The 14488-nt window shown below is 46.1% G+C and overlaps 1 protein-coding gene across 2 annotated transcripts in view; it reads right to left on the bottom strand.

The window, feature by feature from the left end:
* Window positions 1–14488, bottom strand: part of EPPK1 (epiplakin 1) — a 172636-nt gene that overhangs the window by 16800 nt on the left and 141348 nt on the right. Inside the window, exon 1 of one of the 2 annotated variants that reach the window (XM_086966388.1) lies at window positions 10204–10306. The exons of the other annotated variant lie outside the window; for it this stretch is intronic. The gene's annotated coding sequence lies outside the window, so the exon portion shown is untranslated. Of the gene's footprint in view, window positions 1–10203; window positions 10307–14488 lie in introns of those variants that run through there. 2 annotated transcript variants of the gene reach the window in all.

The following is a 14488-nucleotide window of genomic DNA, read 5'->3' on the forward strand; positions in this document are numbered from 1 at the left end:
TTGTAGTAATCATGTTCTAGGAGTGAGGAACATGAATGCAGCTTCCTGTGAGGAAAAAATGGATATGGTAATGAATGTATAGTGAGGAATGTGACCGGTGAGATGGCAGGTGAGAAGGAATGACTGAAGAGAAATTAACAAGATGAAGAGCTGAACAATGTGACTGACACATTGCCAATGGCTTGCCTTACAAGGTGGAAAAGTTGGCTGTTACAGAAAGTTATGGTATAGTTTGTCAGAATTGCTGAATGAAAGGGGAGTTGTGAGAAGGTGTATGTGCTAGTTGTGGCGGAAGGGTACGGGCCAGGGGGGTTGAAGTATAATATAAAGGAACAAGCAATGGTAAAGTCAATAAATCTCACCTATGTGAGAGCTATTGGGTTTACCAATGTCTTTTAGCCATGTTGTACAGCAGCCTGGCTCTTATTCATCATGGCTAAAAGTTAGTGGGATGGTGTAGTGGAGAGTGGAGTAGAGTGGAGTGGCATAGAGTGGCGGAGAAAAGAGTGGAGTCAAGTAGAAGGCAGTGACATAGAGTAGAGGCAGTGGCATGGAGTGGCATAGGGTAGAGTGTTGTAGAGTCCCATGGAATAGAGTGGAGTAGCATAGAGTGCAGTGGGGTACAGTAGAGTGACATAGATCAGAGTGCTGAACCGTAGAGTGGAATGGAGTGGTGCACAATGGTATAGAGTGGCATACAGTATCGTGGCATAGAGTAGAGTGGTGTAGAGTGGCATAGAATGGGTAGGAGTGGCGTAGAGTGGCATGGACCAAAGTAGAGTGGTGCAGAGCAGTTTGGTACAAAGTAAAGTGGCTTAGATTGGCATATTGTGCAGTGGCAGAGAGTAACTTAGAATTGAATGGGGTGAACTGCCATAGAGTGGCGTGGAGAAGAGTGGCTTGGATTGGAGTGTAGTAGAGTTGAGTAATGTGAAGAAGAGTGGAGTAGAGTGGTATAGAGTTAAATGAAGTGGCATTCAGTAGAGTGATATAGAGTGACGTAAAGTAGAGTAGAGTGCCATAGATTGGAATAGAGTAGGGTAGAATGGCATAGATTGGAGTGGTGTAGAGTGGCACAGAGTGGCGCAGAGTGGAGTAGTGTACAGTAGAGTGGCGTACAGTAGAGTGGAATGGCGTAGGGTGCTATAGTGTGGCATTGACTGCAGTAGAGTGGAAGGGTGTAGAGAAGAGTGGCATAGACTGGGGTAGAATAGAGTGACATAGAGTAGATTGGTATAGAGTGGCATAGAGTAGTGCAGAGTGGAGTGGCATAGAGTACAGTGACAAAGTAGAGTGGCTTAGAGTGGTATAGAGTACAGTGCTTGGAGTAGAGTGGAGTGGCGTGCAGTAAAGTGGAATGGCGTGGCATAGAGTAGAGTGGAAGGGAGTGGTGTAGAGCAGAGTGGCATAGAGTGGAATGGAGAGGCGTAGAGCAGAGTGGCATAGAGTGGAATGGAGAGGCAGAGCCGAGTGGCATAGAATCAAGTTGTGTAGAATCGAATGGCGTAAAGTGCTGTAGAGTGGCTTTGTGTAGACTTGAGTGGCGTGGAGTGATATAGATTAGTGTGGCGTTTAGTGGAGTGGCATACTGTAGAGTGGAGATGAGTAGGGTGACTTTGAGTGGAGTGTCATGGAGTGGTGTAGAGTGGAGTGGCATAGAGTAGAGTGGAGTGGTGTAGAGTAGAGTGGGGGGGCATAGAAAAGTACAGTGGTGGGTGTAAATAATTAAAGCATTGTTAGAAACAGCAAATCACGCAAAATTAACATAAGTAAGAATTCATATACCTGTGATAGGAAAGCTCATTGCACATCCAGGAATATGAAACACTTATAAAGCCTACCGGAGCTTAGCAATTGAAAGACTCCAAATGAAAGTGACAACGAAAACAACTAATTGTATGCTTTGGGCGGTTTGTAAGCCCCCTGAATATTAAACAATACGTCTCGCAGCACATGCGATGTGTAGGCAAAACCTACAAAGTGGTACAACAGCTTTGAAGAGGAACTTGCGGAGCTGACTTTTGGTGGTTAAGATGGAACTAGAAAATGGACAGGTATGTCAGCACCTGCATTAAGTGGCCAATGAGTCACCCCTTTGTGCTCCACAGAATATTTGTTGAAAAATGATGAGCAGAGTTGATCATATCCAAAGCAGCTGATCTACTGAAGGACTTCTTGCCTCGGGTTGGGTAGCCTGTGCACGAACCACTATTGTCATAATTACTTTCCCATCGTTTCCAAAATCTCTTCTTACAAATGCATGTCAAAAATAACTGAAAACAATGTAATGTAAAATGTAATGAAAAAATTACTTTTAAAGCGCAGCTAACACCTAGCTGTTTCTTGGCGCTCGAGCAAACAGGGAGGAAACCATTAACAACACATAGGCATTAGCAGAAGACATTACAGAACAAATAGGTTTTAAGAAGAGATCTAAAACGTGCATAGGGAGATGTTCAGAGGAAGTGATGCAACAATGCTTGCTGGTTCTTAGTAAAATGCCAATTTGTAAATGACATGACATTTGCTAGTGCTTTTTGTAAGACATATTCGATTAAAGTGGCTAATTCGGTGCTTAATTTGAGCTAGTGGTTTCCGGTGCTTGGCACCATTACTTAATTGGTTTCCGGTGCTCTGTACAGGCACTTACTTGTCCTCACCACACTCATGACACTCTGCCACATGGTGGTGCTGCTCATCTAATTTAGAGATGAGCAGAAAAAGGTTGTTTATGTATACAATATACTTTTTTTAAAATGCTAATATCTGCATGCCCAGCCATTCCTTTAGCTTTGGGGACCTGGAATAATCTGAACTGTCGCACTTGCAGGCGAGAGAGACGGTTAGTAGTTGTTTTGGCAGCGATGACAAGGGCAATGGTTGGTGCAAGCTGCAGTGGACTCCTGGTCAGGGCCCTGGCACTTGGTATTTTACAAATTAAGCACTGAATTCTCTCCATGATAAGTGAGAGACATTATGTTATGTTATGTTATGTTATTAACATTTCTATAGCGCACAGCTGCCTTAGCCAAGGGGCGTCCCGGCGCTTCTGGCAAGGTCATCAAACACAACACATCAGAACAGTGGGAAAGGCACACGGAAAAGAATTTTTAAGAGGGGTGAGGAAATAAATGTGTTTTAATGGCTTTCCTAAAACTCAGCAGCTCATCAATTTCTCGAATGCGGGAAGGTAAAGAATTCCACAGCTTAGCCGCCAGAATTCGAAAAGAGCGACCTCCCGCTCTGCTCAGTCTGAAACGAGGGATCACAGCCAAATTTTGGCCCAGAGATCTCAAAGCACGGGAAGGAACATAGAAGTTCAAGAGATTGTCAAGAACCGGCGGGGAGCCCATCCTGAGAATTTTGAATGACAAACAGAGGGTCTTAAAATAGATCCTCTGTAAAACCGGAAGCCAATGGAGCAAGCGGATGGTGCTCTCAGCAGAGCAGAACCTAGGAAGTCCCACGAGGGCTCTGGCTGCAGCATTCTGAATGCGTTGCATCCGCATAATTTCTGCCTGATTGGCACCCAGGAGCAATGAACTGGCATAATCAAGCCGTGATAATATAGATGCTTGGATAACCAGTTGCCTAGTCGAGGCGTCAAAAAACCTCAAGATAGGTCTTAGCCCTCGAAGTATGCCGAAACATGTGGCCGCTACTTTCTTCGTGTGGCCACGAAAATTGAGGGTAGGGTCAAGCCAAACCCCCAGGTTCTTCACCTCTGTCACTGGAATAGGGGTAGCACCCAGCTCAGGGGGCCACCACTCGTCACGCCAAAGGTCCGCTCGCTTACCCACAATCATAACCTCCATTTTTTTGGCATTGAGCTGGAGACAGTTGGTATTCATCCAGCTAGCTACTGCCAGGAGTCCTTCCCGGAATCTGGGAGCGTCAAGGTCTGAGTCCCCACTCAGTGTGACCGCCAGCTGTGTGTCATCAGCATAGGAGGCCATAGTCAGACCCCACCGCCTGACGACATCAGCCAGCGGCCTCACATACAGATTGAATAATGTGGGGCTCAATGATGAGTCCTGAGGCACACCCAGATCCAGGGGATGGAGTTTGGACTCAAACGGAGGGATGGCAACCTTAAAGGTTCAGTCAGATAGAAAGGAGCGGAACCAATCGAGTGCCATGCCCTCAACCCCTACCTCTCGCAGACGTTGAAGTAGGATTCTGTGCGAAACCGTGTCAAACGCGGCACTGAGGTCGAGAAGTATCAGTGCCGCAGTCTGACCGGAATCAAGCACAGTCCGAAGATGTTCCGTCATAGAGAGTAGGGCGGTTTCCGTGCTATGACCTGCACGGAAACCATTCTGGGTAGAATCCAGAATACACTCCCTCGCAAGATGTTCAGTCAATACTGCGTTCACATGGGCTTCCGCAATTTTTGCGGCCCATGGAAGGAGGGAGATGGGGCGATAACACTCAAGTTTAAGGGGGTCTAGGGTGGCCTTCTTGAGAATGGGTGCCACAACAGCCTGTTTCCATTTTAATGGGACAGTGCCCGTAGTGAGAGAGAGATTAATCGGATGGCATAATGGAGGGAGGCAGACAGCAGCAGAATCCCTAAACTGGACCGGCTTCAAAGGATCTTCTGGAGAGCCGGATTTAATTTTAGAGACCAGTTTATAGAATACCTCCATCGAAAGACTAGGTAGAGAGGATAAAGCCTCACTTTTAGTAGGAACAGAACAAGAGAGCTCATCCCCCTGATTAGTAATAGGAAAGGCACGATAGATAGCCAGGACTTTTTCCCTGAAGAAAACAGCCACATTTTCACAGTGGTCCACAGAGCAGACTCCTGCCTCAGTGACTCTGATTCTGTCAGTGACATTACCAAAAAAAAGACTGACTTCAAATGAGTGAGAGAGAGGACTGAAGAAAAAGATGATACGCAAAAGATACTGTCAATTAATAATCTGATTTACCATGAGCGAGACACACTCAATATCATCAACTGCTTTTAAATTAGTAATCTGATTATTACCTTCCAAAAAGGGAGACACACAATCTAATTAAAGAGATGGACTTTCACTCAGTGAAATACATCCAAGAAAGAGGAAGCAGTTCGCTGACTAAGGCACATAGAGAATGAAAGTGCTGAATTTTCTTGAGAGCGAAAGTGATCGCCATTGTAAAACTGATTTTGAATGAGTGACACACACATACAGTGAACAAAGTCTGGCGTTCACTGAGCTACACACATATCTAAAGAACGAAAGACTGATTTTTCTGAGGTACACACACATCCCATTTAAAATTAAACCTGGGCAAAACGTAATTACCCCGATATAATCCTATGTCATTTTTGGTGTTTCGTGTTACAATTGTCATGCAGAATGCCTGGGATTATGTCATTATGCTATGACACATAATTAAGACTTTGTTGGGGTAAAAATCCTATCATGGGAGCACAGGAATATTGTGAACAAACCAAACACTAGGAGGTGTTCGCATCATTTTGCACTTTTTTAGAGTTAAATACGTCCTCTGAACAAAAATGGACGCAACTAATACATTTTGCACTAAAAAATGTTGCACAATGTTGACACCAGCTTATAATTTTGTGCAATTGTTTGAGCATTTCACTAAATTTCCTTTGCACAAATTTCTCCCTGGCCTATTTTTTATGCTGGCGTTTACGAAGAAAGATAGCCGGTGATTGTATTGATAGTGACAGTCATCTAATGAAACAGAAATACTTTCACTGAATGTGGCACATACCAGAGGAAAGAAGATGGTGTGCTGCCCAATGAAAGAGTTTGCATTGCATGAGTTAGAAATGTAATGAATGACACAAATAAAGAGAAAGATTGTGTTCCCTACAAATATGCACTCTTTGATCAAATTACTCTGACAAAAACATACATTGTGATAAAAAATACTCCCCACAAACACACACCATTATCAAACTACTTCCAACAAACCCATCCTGTGGTAAAACTGTTCACAACAAACATACACTGATAAAACGACTCCCAACAAACACAAGCTGTGATAACACTATTCCCCACAAACACACACCATTATAAAACTTCTCCCAACAAACACACACTATGATTAAACTACTCCCAACAAACACTCACTATGATAAAACTACTCCCCACAAACACACACCATTATAAAACTGCTCCCACCAAACATTCAATTCGATAACACTGCTCCCAAAAACACACACACGCCATTATGACACTTCTCCCAACAAACACACACTTTGATCAAACTACTCCCAACAAACACTCACCTTTATAAAACTACACCCAACAAACACACTGTGATAAAACTGCTCCCAACAAAAACTCAATGCAATAGAACTGCTCCCAACCGCACACCAATATAAAACTACTCCCAACAAACACACACTATGATAAAACTATCCCAACAAACAAACACCATTATAAAAAGACTCTCAACAAACCAATGCTGTGGTAAAACTATTCACAACAAACATCCACTGTGATAAAACGACTCCCAACAAACACACAACACTATGATAAAACTCCTCCCAAAAAACACTCACTATGAGAAAACTACTCCCCACAAACACACACCATTATAAAACTACTCACAACATTTGTTCTTCCTTTGTTCTTCCTCCCACTGAGAGGATTTAGCTGCCTTTTTTTATTAGTAAAGTGGAAGGTATCTATCGAGCTTTCCCCAGCTCTACAGGAGCTCGGCAGTGCACCACAGCCACTCCTAAAACTACCATCACGTTATCCCACCTTCCGGAGCTTTCTATGGAGGACTTCAACAAACTTGTTATTAGAGTGAAGTCAGGCTCCCCTAAAGACCCTCTGCGACCCGCACAATCTAGAGAATCTGCCTCCTTCTGCCTTCCCCCGCTTTGTAAGCTTATCAATCTGTCCTTGTCCTCGGGTTTTGTTCCCTGTGCCTGGAAACAGGCGCAGGTAATCCCCATTTTAAAAAAAAACCTACTCTTGACCCGAAAAAAAGCTGAAAATTATCGTCCCATTTCTCTCCTCCCGTGGGCTGCTAAACTGACTGAGGCTCATGTCAACACCATCTTAGCTAACCATCTCCATTCTGCGAATATTTTAGATCCCTTGCAGAATGGCTTTAGGCCCGGTCACAGCACTGAGACTGCGCTCCTGTATATGGCTGAACATCTTCGCATGTTGGTGGAATCAGGTCACACGGCAGCACTGGTGCTCCTTGATCTTAGTGCCGCCTTCGACACTGTCTCCCACAACATTTTACTCCAACGTCTGGTTGAGGCCGGGGTGGACAATCTGGCTCTTGAATGGTTCAGATCTTTTTTATCTGACCGTTCCTTCAGGGTCACCACCCCTCCTTTCGAATCTAAACCACATGCGATTGCCCAGGGAGTTCCACAGGGATCGGCTCTCAGCCCCACTTTATTCAACCTTTATGTTCAACCGCTAGCTGCTGTCGCCATGCGTGGGAACCTATCCATCGTGTCCTACGCAGACGACACACAGCTGGCGGTTGCCATTAGTGGGGCTTCCGATCTTGAGGCAGCCAAGTTCCGTGAGGGACTTATATCCGTGGCCCACTGGATGAATGACAATTTCCTGCAACTGAACGCCAAGAAAACCGAGGTGCTCATTGTGGGGAAACAGACTCATCTGTGGGGCGATAACTGGTGGCCGCATGAGCTTGGTCCTACTCCTACCCCCGTCACCGAAGTTAAAAATCTCGGGGTTTGGTTTGACTCCCAACTGAGCTTTTTCACCCACACTAAAAAGATTGCTGCGTCGTGTTTTGGGATTCTGCGTCAGCTCCGGTCCACCTTTAAATTCTTTGACGCTCCCACCCGTCAACTCATTGTGCAAGCTATGATCTTGTCTAAACTAGACTATGCTAGCTCTCTTTTTCTTGGAGTCAATCAGGCTGAACTCTCCCGTCTCCAACGCGTCCAGAACGCTGCCGCCAGAGCTTTGGTGGGCTTACCCAAATTTTGCTCAGCTAGGAAAACCATCTATAATCTCCATTGGCTTCCGGTGGCACAGAGAATAATGTTTAAATCATTGACTCTGACGTTTAAAATCCTTAAACTCTCATCCCCTCAGATTCTGGAGCACCTCATCTCTCCCTACGTTCCAGCACGCTCTCTGAGGTCCTCTGTTCTCCACCTAGCCATAGTGCCTCGCTTTAAGAGATCCAGGATTGGCGGACGCTCTTTCCGAGTTCTCGCCGCCAAACTGTGGAATTCCCTGCCTGCCCATATACGTGCCATCGATGGGCTCCTCACTTTTAGGAAGGCTGTCAAGACCTTTCTCTTCCCCTTAGCTCCTTAGTTCTGCTGTGTTGTGTTTTGTCTTTCACTCTTGTCCGACTTTTCTTTTCTGTACTAGCGCCAGGACGCCCCTTTGCTGCGGCATCTGTGCGCTTAATAAATCCGGATAACATAACATAACATAACAACAAACACACTGCGATAAAACTGCTACCAAAAACACACACACCCTTATAAAACTACTCACAACAAACACACACCATTGTAAAACAACTCCCACCAAACACACAATGTGATAAAACTACTTCCCAAAAAACACTGTGATAAAACGAATATGCCTCCTTTTTCCGCTTTCCCTCACCCCGCATGTTGTTACAACGTGGTTGTTACAACGACCGCATTGTAACAACGCAATACCATTACCCGGCAAGTCGTTACAGCGACTTGTGGAGGGGGGTGCTGGTTGTTGGAATAGTATAATTTACTATTCTAACTCCAGTCTGTGCGGACAGTAGGAAAGGTGTTGGCTTTTGAAACCAACACCTTCTCCCCCCCTCTGCAAGTCGTTGTAACTACTTGAGGGGTAAAGGTAATGCGTTGTTACAACGCGGTCATTGTAACGACCGCCTTGTGACAACATGCGGGGTGACGGATGCAGGGTGACTGATGTTTACCTGATAAAACCACTCACAAAAACAAAACACACCGTGATAAAAACTACTCCCCACAAACACATATTAAAAAACTACCCTCAACAAACACACACTATGATAAAACTACTCCCTACAAACACACGGAGTCCCAGAGAGTGAGGCATTAGTGTACTCAGTGAAAAATCCTGCTGTTAGATTGAACGAGTCGCGTGAATACCCAGTAAAATGTAATGCTCTTTAAAGAGTGAGTCAACAGACATACTCCGTGACACATACAGCTTTGCAATGAGTGAGTGAGACATACTCAGTGAAAAGGAAAAGCTTGCTGTTCTACGGGCTAACCTGTGAATGATGTCACTGTGCCAACTCAAACCCCACGCTGACGTCATCTAAAACACGAAGATTCTAGAATGCCTTTTTGGTAATGGCTACAGATTCAGAACTGGGCAAATGGGACATATATCTTAGTTCTCTGCACCGGATGCCCCGTTTAAATAGCAAAATCTATACATTGCATTATCTTCCAGTGAGCGAGCAGTGCTAATCGAATATTCTGACAATGAGCAAGAGAAGTCACATTAAATTTAGTAAACAGCCCCTTCCAATGACCGAGCCAGACATGTATAATAACAACACTGCCTTGCAATGAAACTGACAATATCATATACGGCGGAAACGGATCTGTTCAGTGACAGTTATTGCAGGATTGTCTCTCCTCGCAATGAAAGCTTTCAAGTGAGTGAGGCATGAAAGACACAGCCTGTATATGAGCGAAACATATACCCTTAGAAAGAGGATCTAATGGGTTATAATCACGGGGAATAAGAGAAATCAATGTCCTCGAGCAGCGACTTAACCACTTGTGAAGCCCTGAGGTTCACCAAGGAGAGAAACAAACGTTGTGTGAGTGAGACCTATTGGCCGTGAGTGTTTCCGGACCCATCCAAGTGTGTGCCGCTCTGGCAATGCGGGCACCCACTGTCTGTGGTCGGATCCACACCAGGCAACACTATGCAGTTGTCTCGTGCGCCTCGAAGCATTCATGGTCCCGTAGAAGTAAGAGGTCATTTGGGGAAGGCCGCTAGAGGACACGGCATCAGCCCAGCTCTTAGTAAGGAGTGCAGCGTGACTCCCACGCGTATTGCTGCCCAGGCTGCCTTCCTAGGAAGGAGACCCACTTCTGGTCACTGGGGATCAACAGGCCATCCCTGTTGACTGGAAGAGGTACAGTCGGTGCCTTCCACCCACCCTGCAGGTAGAGGGGCCCTGCTCACCCCAAGACCCCCCAGCCCCCTGCGCCGCGCGCTCAAGCGGTGAAAGTACCTGCACGCAGTTGCAGTGCTCACCGTCCCTCCTGCAGCTCTCCGGGGAGTGTGTGTGATTTTAAGCGGGCTGCTGCCTCCTGGCCGGCCTCCATACTCTGCTATGATGACGACACAGAGCGGAGGGGACTCCCCGCGGCACGCCAGCCTCCACCACGGCCCTGGAATGCAGGTGTGGGACAAGTGGAGGCCCACGCCCAGTGCAGGAAGTGCCCTCTCGACGCCTGGAGTGACAGCGGCAAGAAGCCGCTGGCCCAGGAATGTGGGCGCCTCGGGGAGGGACGGGGTGAGGACAGACAGACGCAGAGACTCTCGACGCAAGGCATGCGTCATGGCTTCGATGGCAGCCCCCATATCAGACCAGGAGCACCGGCTCGAACAGGAACCAGTTAGGCAATGATGCCCCTGGGCTTATGGAGCCTCCTGTCACCCGACAGTCACCCTGGACTCAGGGACGTGTGTTCCTGGTAGACTCATGCTACCTCAGCTAACCCAAGCCAGGTTTAGGCTTGTCCAACAATCACAGCAACATTGTGATTAGACGAAGCGTCATCTATCTAATCCGACCTTTTTTTCTGGGCTCAAGAAGTCCCGGTAGTATTTCTATAAGCGGTCAGCAAAATGTCCCAGAGGTTGCAGCATGCCGACCAAGGCCAGTTTTAGGGAGGATGAGAGAAAACAAGCATTGGCAAAATCATAGCTCTGGAGTCAAACGGGGGCAACCAGCAGATAGATAGGTATAGTGTTGCAAAGTAGTCCCTCATGCAGCTCAATGAAAGCACTGCAGTGGGCACAGAAGGATAATATCAAACAGGCAATCACATGAGGTGAGAGATAAATACTACACTGGGCGAACCATGAAGTGTTTGACAATGTCTCATGCCAATGGGTGAAAGAGGATGGTTGAAGATAGCCAATGGTTGAGAGAGGTGGACCCAAAGCCCACTCAATGTGTATTTTAATGTCTGTTTAACAGCCGTGCTAATAACCCAAACCTAAAAACAAGCGCCTTGTATAGTATTCCTTGATGTACTAATGCAGTTCAGGAGATACAGCAAGTATCATGACCCTTGGAGTCTGCAAGCCTGGTTGGGGCTGGGGCTGGTGGTTTAGTAGACTAATCTGCCCTCTGTTTTAACCTTATGGTGACAGGTTCAAACCCCGGCAGTTCCACTCAGCCTTTCATCCTTCTGAAGTCGATGAAATGAGTACCGCTGAGTAACAACACACATCTGCTATTTAGTGCCAAGATACTTTTGAGTTAAGATGTGCTTTACAAATGCGCATGTTATGGCTTTTAGACCTTTCTACAGGGGTGGGGGAGAGGTCATGTAGTCTTTTATTCTCCAGAGCGCAAGTAATTGTTGCAAGACTGTCCCAATAACGGTGTCAAAGAGAGATAACACTTATCCAATACAAATTACTCATATGCCTTGTCCTTTCTCCATGGTTACAACTGAGGTATTCCTGCATCTGCGTGTTTCCATGCAGTTGCATGAGTGGAAATATGTGTGTGTAGATGGGTATGTCTGTGCGCATGCGTGTTAGTTGCCATGCCCACATTCCTTCATTCTTACCCATCTATGTGTCATTTCTTTCTACCACCTAGCTAGCATCAGATCACCTCAATTCATACACACGCTGACAGCACAGAGCCATGCTGCCGGGTTCCATTATTTATTTTTTATTTTATTTGGAAAGTTTCATAAGGCGCGAACAAGACCCTTACGGATATCAGAGCGCTGTACAGATTTTTCGAGAGCACGAGTAACCAAAACACAATGGTACAGATGGTGTAGGTAAGTCATAAATTGTCAACATTTGTCACACATTGTCATTGCTGTCCTTTGTTTCATTAGCATCCTCTTCGCGAGAGGTAAGTAAATGTAAAGGAATGTTGACCTTCCCAGCTTCCAACCAAGGCCAGTGTTCGCTGTACCTTGCAAACAGCAGCTTCAAACATCCCTTCCTTCTACTTAACACGATGAAACAATCCCATCTTCTCAACACCAGGAACAAGAATTGTCTTTTTTATTACAGACAATAAAATAACACTAGTCAAGTATTTATCCAAGTGTTTGAAAAAAGTTTGGGGGAAAAAAGTCCTTTTCACTCAACCTGTATCAAATTGGTGACATTTACAAAACGCTGGGTTCTGCCTATTTTGTCACCAGAGCCATCCATCGCCTTATTGGGCTCCCACGATGTATACCCCCTCCTCTCTCTATTTCTCTGTCTCTCCCTCGCTTCATCCAAGAGCAGCCAGCTCTAAATGAGGTTGTATGAGGAGAGGTGGTTCCAGATGAAAGGAGGAGCAGAGGTGGGATCGAAATGTGAACATTCTTACATACAGGTGACACTTCACCAGTAATCCACTCTCAGGCGAGGAACCGTGGCTCAGGGACTGAGGTTGCATCATGGGGGTGGGAGAGCTCAAAATGTGCAGAAAAAGGAAAACATTGCAACTAAAGCAATGAATGCAAAAAACAGAACTTTAATAACTACCAAAGAATTTGAAAACGTGTATGAAAGGATGGAACTGGGACCATATAGAATCTGTGCATCAAGTACTTAAGGAAACTGGGAGATTACGTGACATTTGCTATTTTAAATTGCACCTTTCTATATCGCCACTACATCTTCGTCACTCAGGGTGCTTTACGGTTTCCGTGATTCGCTGTTATTATGGAAATAACACGCCTGACTCACGAGTGTGGTTGCAAAACATTAGCCGTGAGATTAGAACATGCTTGTTGTGAAAAGAACACCCGACGTCTCAGGCGTGGCACCCCTGAAGACATCATTTCATTTAATGCACTGCTTTAAATGGGCTGGTACTGTCCGGTACGGAGTACCAGCATCTTTTTTATTTTGAGAAGGAGTGTATCGGCACTTCTCAAGACAGACGTAATAGTTTTAATTGGAGAGTACCGGCACTTCTCAGAAAGAAGCAGGTACTCTGGTACAGAGCCCCTGCACTTCTATTTTCCCATTTCAAGCATTGATTTAATGTAACAGGAGAGTCAATGGCAGGGACATGGGGCTGCTCTGAGATTCTGAGTCTTGGAGACCCCCAAACTAGACACTTGCCCTTCACAGGGGATTGCTACCAACACCAGTGTCAGGAAGCAGGGGCTGGAAACTGGCCAACACATACAACTGTGAGAGCCCATCTCGTACCCGGGAAAACATGAGCGGGTGCCAGAGATGGTTGACACGCTCTGCGGTGTTGTCAACACAAACGCCCACGCCCTCGTGAGCGCCGGAGGCGCCGCCACGCCTGATTGGCTGGTTAATATTGAAGGGCCAATTAGCGGGGCAGGATGGCTTCATGATCGCTGTGTTGTGTTTGAACAGTTGGTTTCATTTGCCAATAGTTTGCAGTGAAGTCATTTTCCTGACTCTTGGGCTTACAGTACAATCCAGTATGTTGTAGAGCTTGCGTTTTACGGAGTTTGTACAACTTCTCCACACCAGGGCCTCTCTTGGGGCCTGATGTTCTTGTGAAACAAGGGTGGCCCTCTGCGACCCTTCAGAAGTACAGCTCTGGGCTAAGACACTTGTCCTATCAGAGGCCTTTTTGTGGCTTACACTGGCTCTGTCCTCTTACTCTAACCGACAACCACTATTTCAGCCCCTGTGCCATTAGAAAAGCACCCAGGCAGCTTATATATATATATATATTTTTTTTTTTTGCAGTTTTATATAGTGCGAACGAGACCTGAAAGTTATGGAACGCTTTACATTACACAAGGGCATTCATTCATTCATTCAATAGGTATGGGGCAGGGTGGGAGGGCATGGCAAGGAGGTGGAGTGGTGTGTACTTATAAGTGCGCAGGTGTGTTAGGCTGGCCGTCCTGGGCCGGTCAAACACATATGCGCACTTATGTTTCTCCAACCGGTGTGTTACACAGCTGGTTGGACAAAAGCCACAGGCTTCAATTCATCGTCTGAGCGGCAAACGAGGCTTCTCAGACCAATCCTGGCACTGCTTTCATCTGAGAGGAGCATCAGGATTGGGTTTGCAGACTGCCCTGAGGGACCATCCCCTTCCAGTCGGCCGACGGAAGGGGCCGCAAGGCAGGCGCCACCGAGAGCGGAGCAGTAGGTGAGTCTTTTTTAATTTTTTTAACTTCGATTTTATTTCTCATACCCCAACCCTCCACTTGCAGCCGCCCTACCACTTTAGGTAGGCGGCGGCCGCCACTGCTCTTAAGCTCTTCTCATGCTCCCTGCTTGTCATATAAGGTATACAACTGTTACAACAAAGTTTTTACCATGCA

The sequence above is a fragment of the Lissotriton vulgaris genome, chromosome 4_1 (assembly GCF_964263255.1).
Source record: "Lissotriton vulgaris chromosome 4_1, aLisVul1.2, whole genome shotgun sequence".
Lineage (NCBI taxonomy): Eukaryota > Metazoa > Chordata > Amphibia > Caudata > Salamandridae > Lissotriton > Lissotriton vulgaris.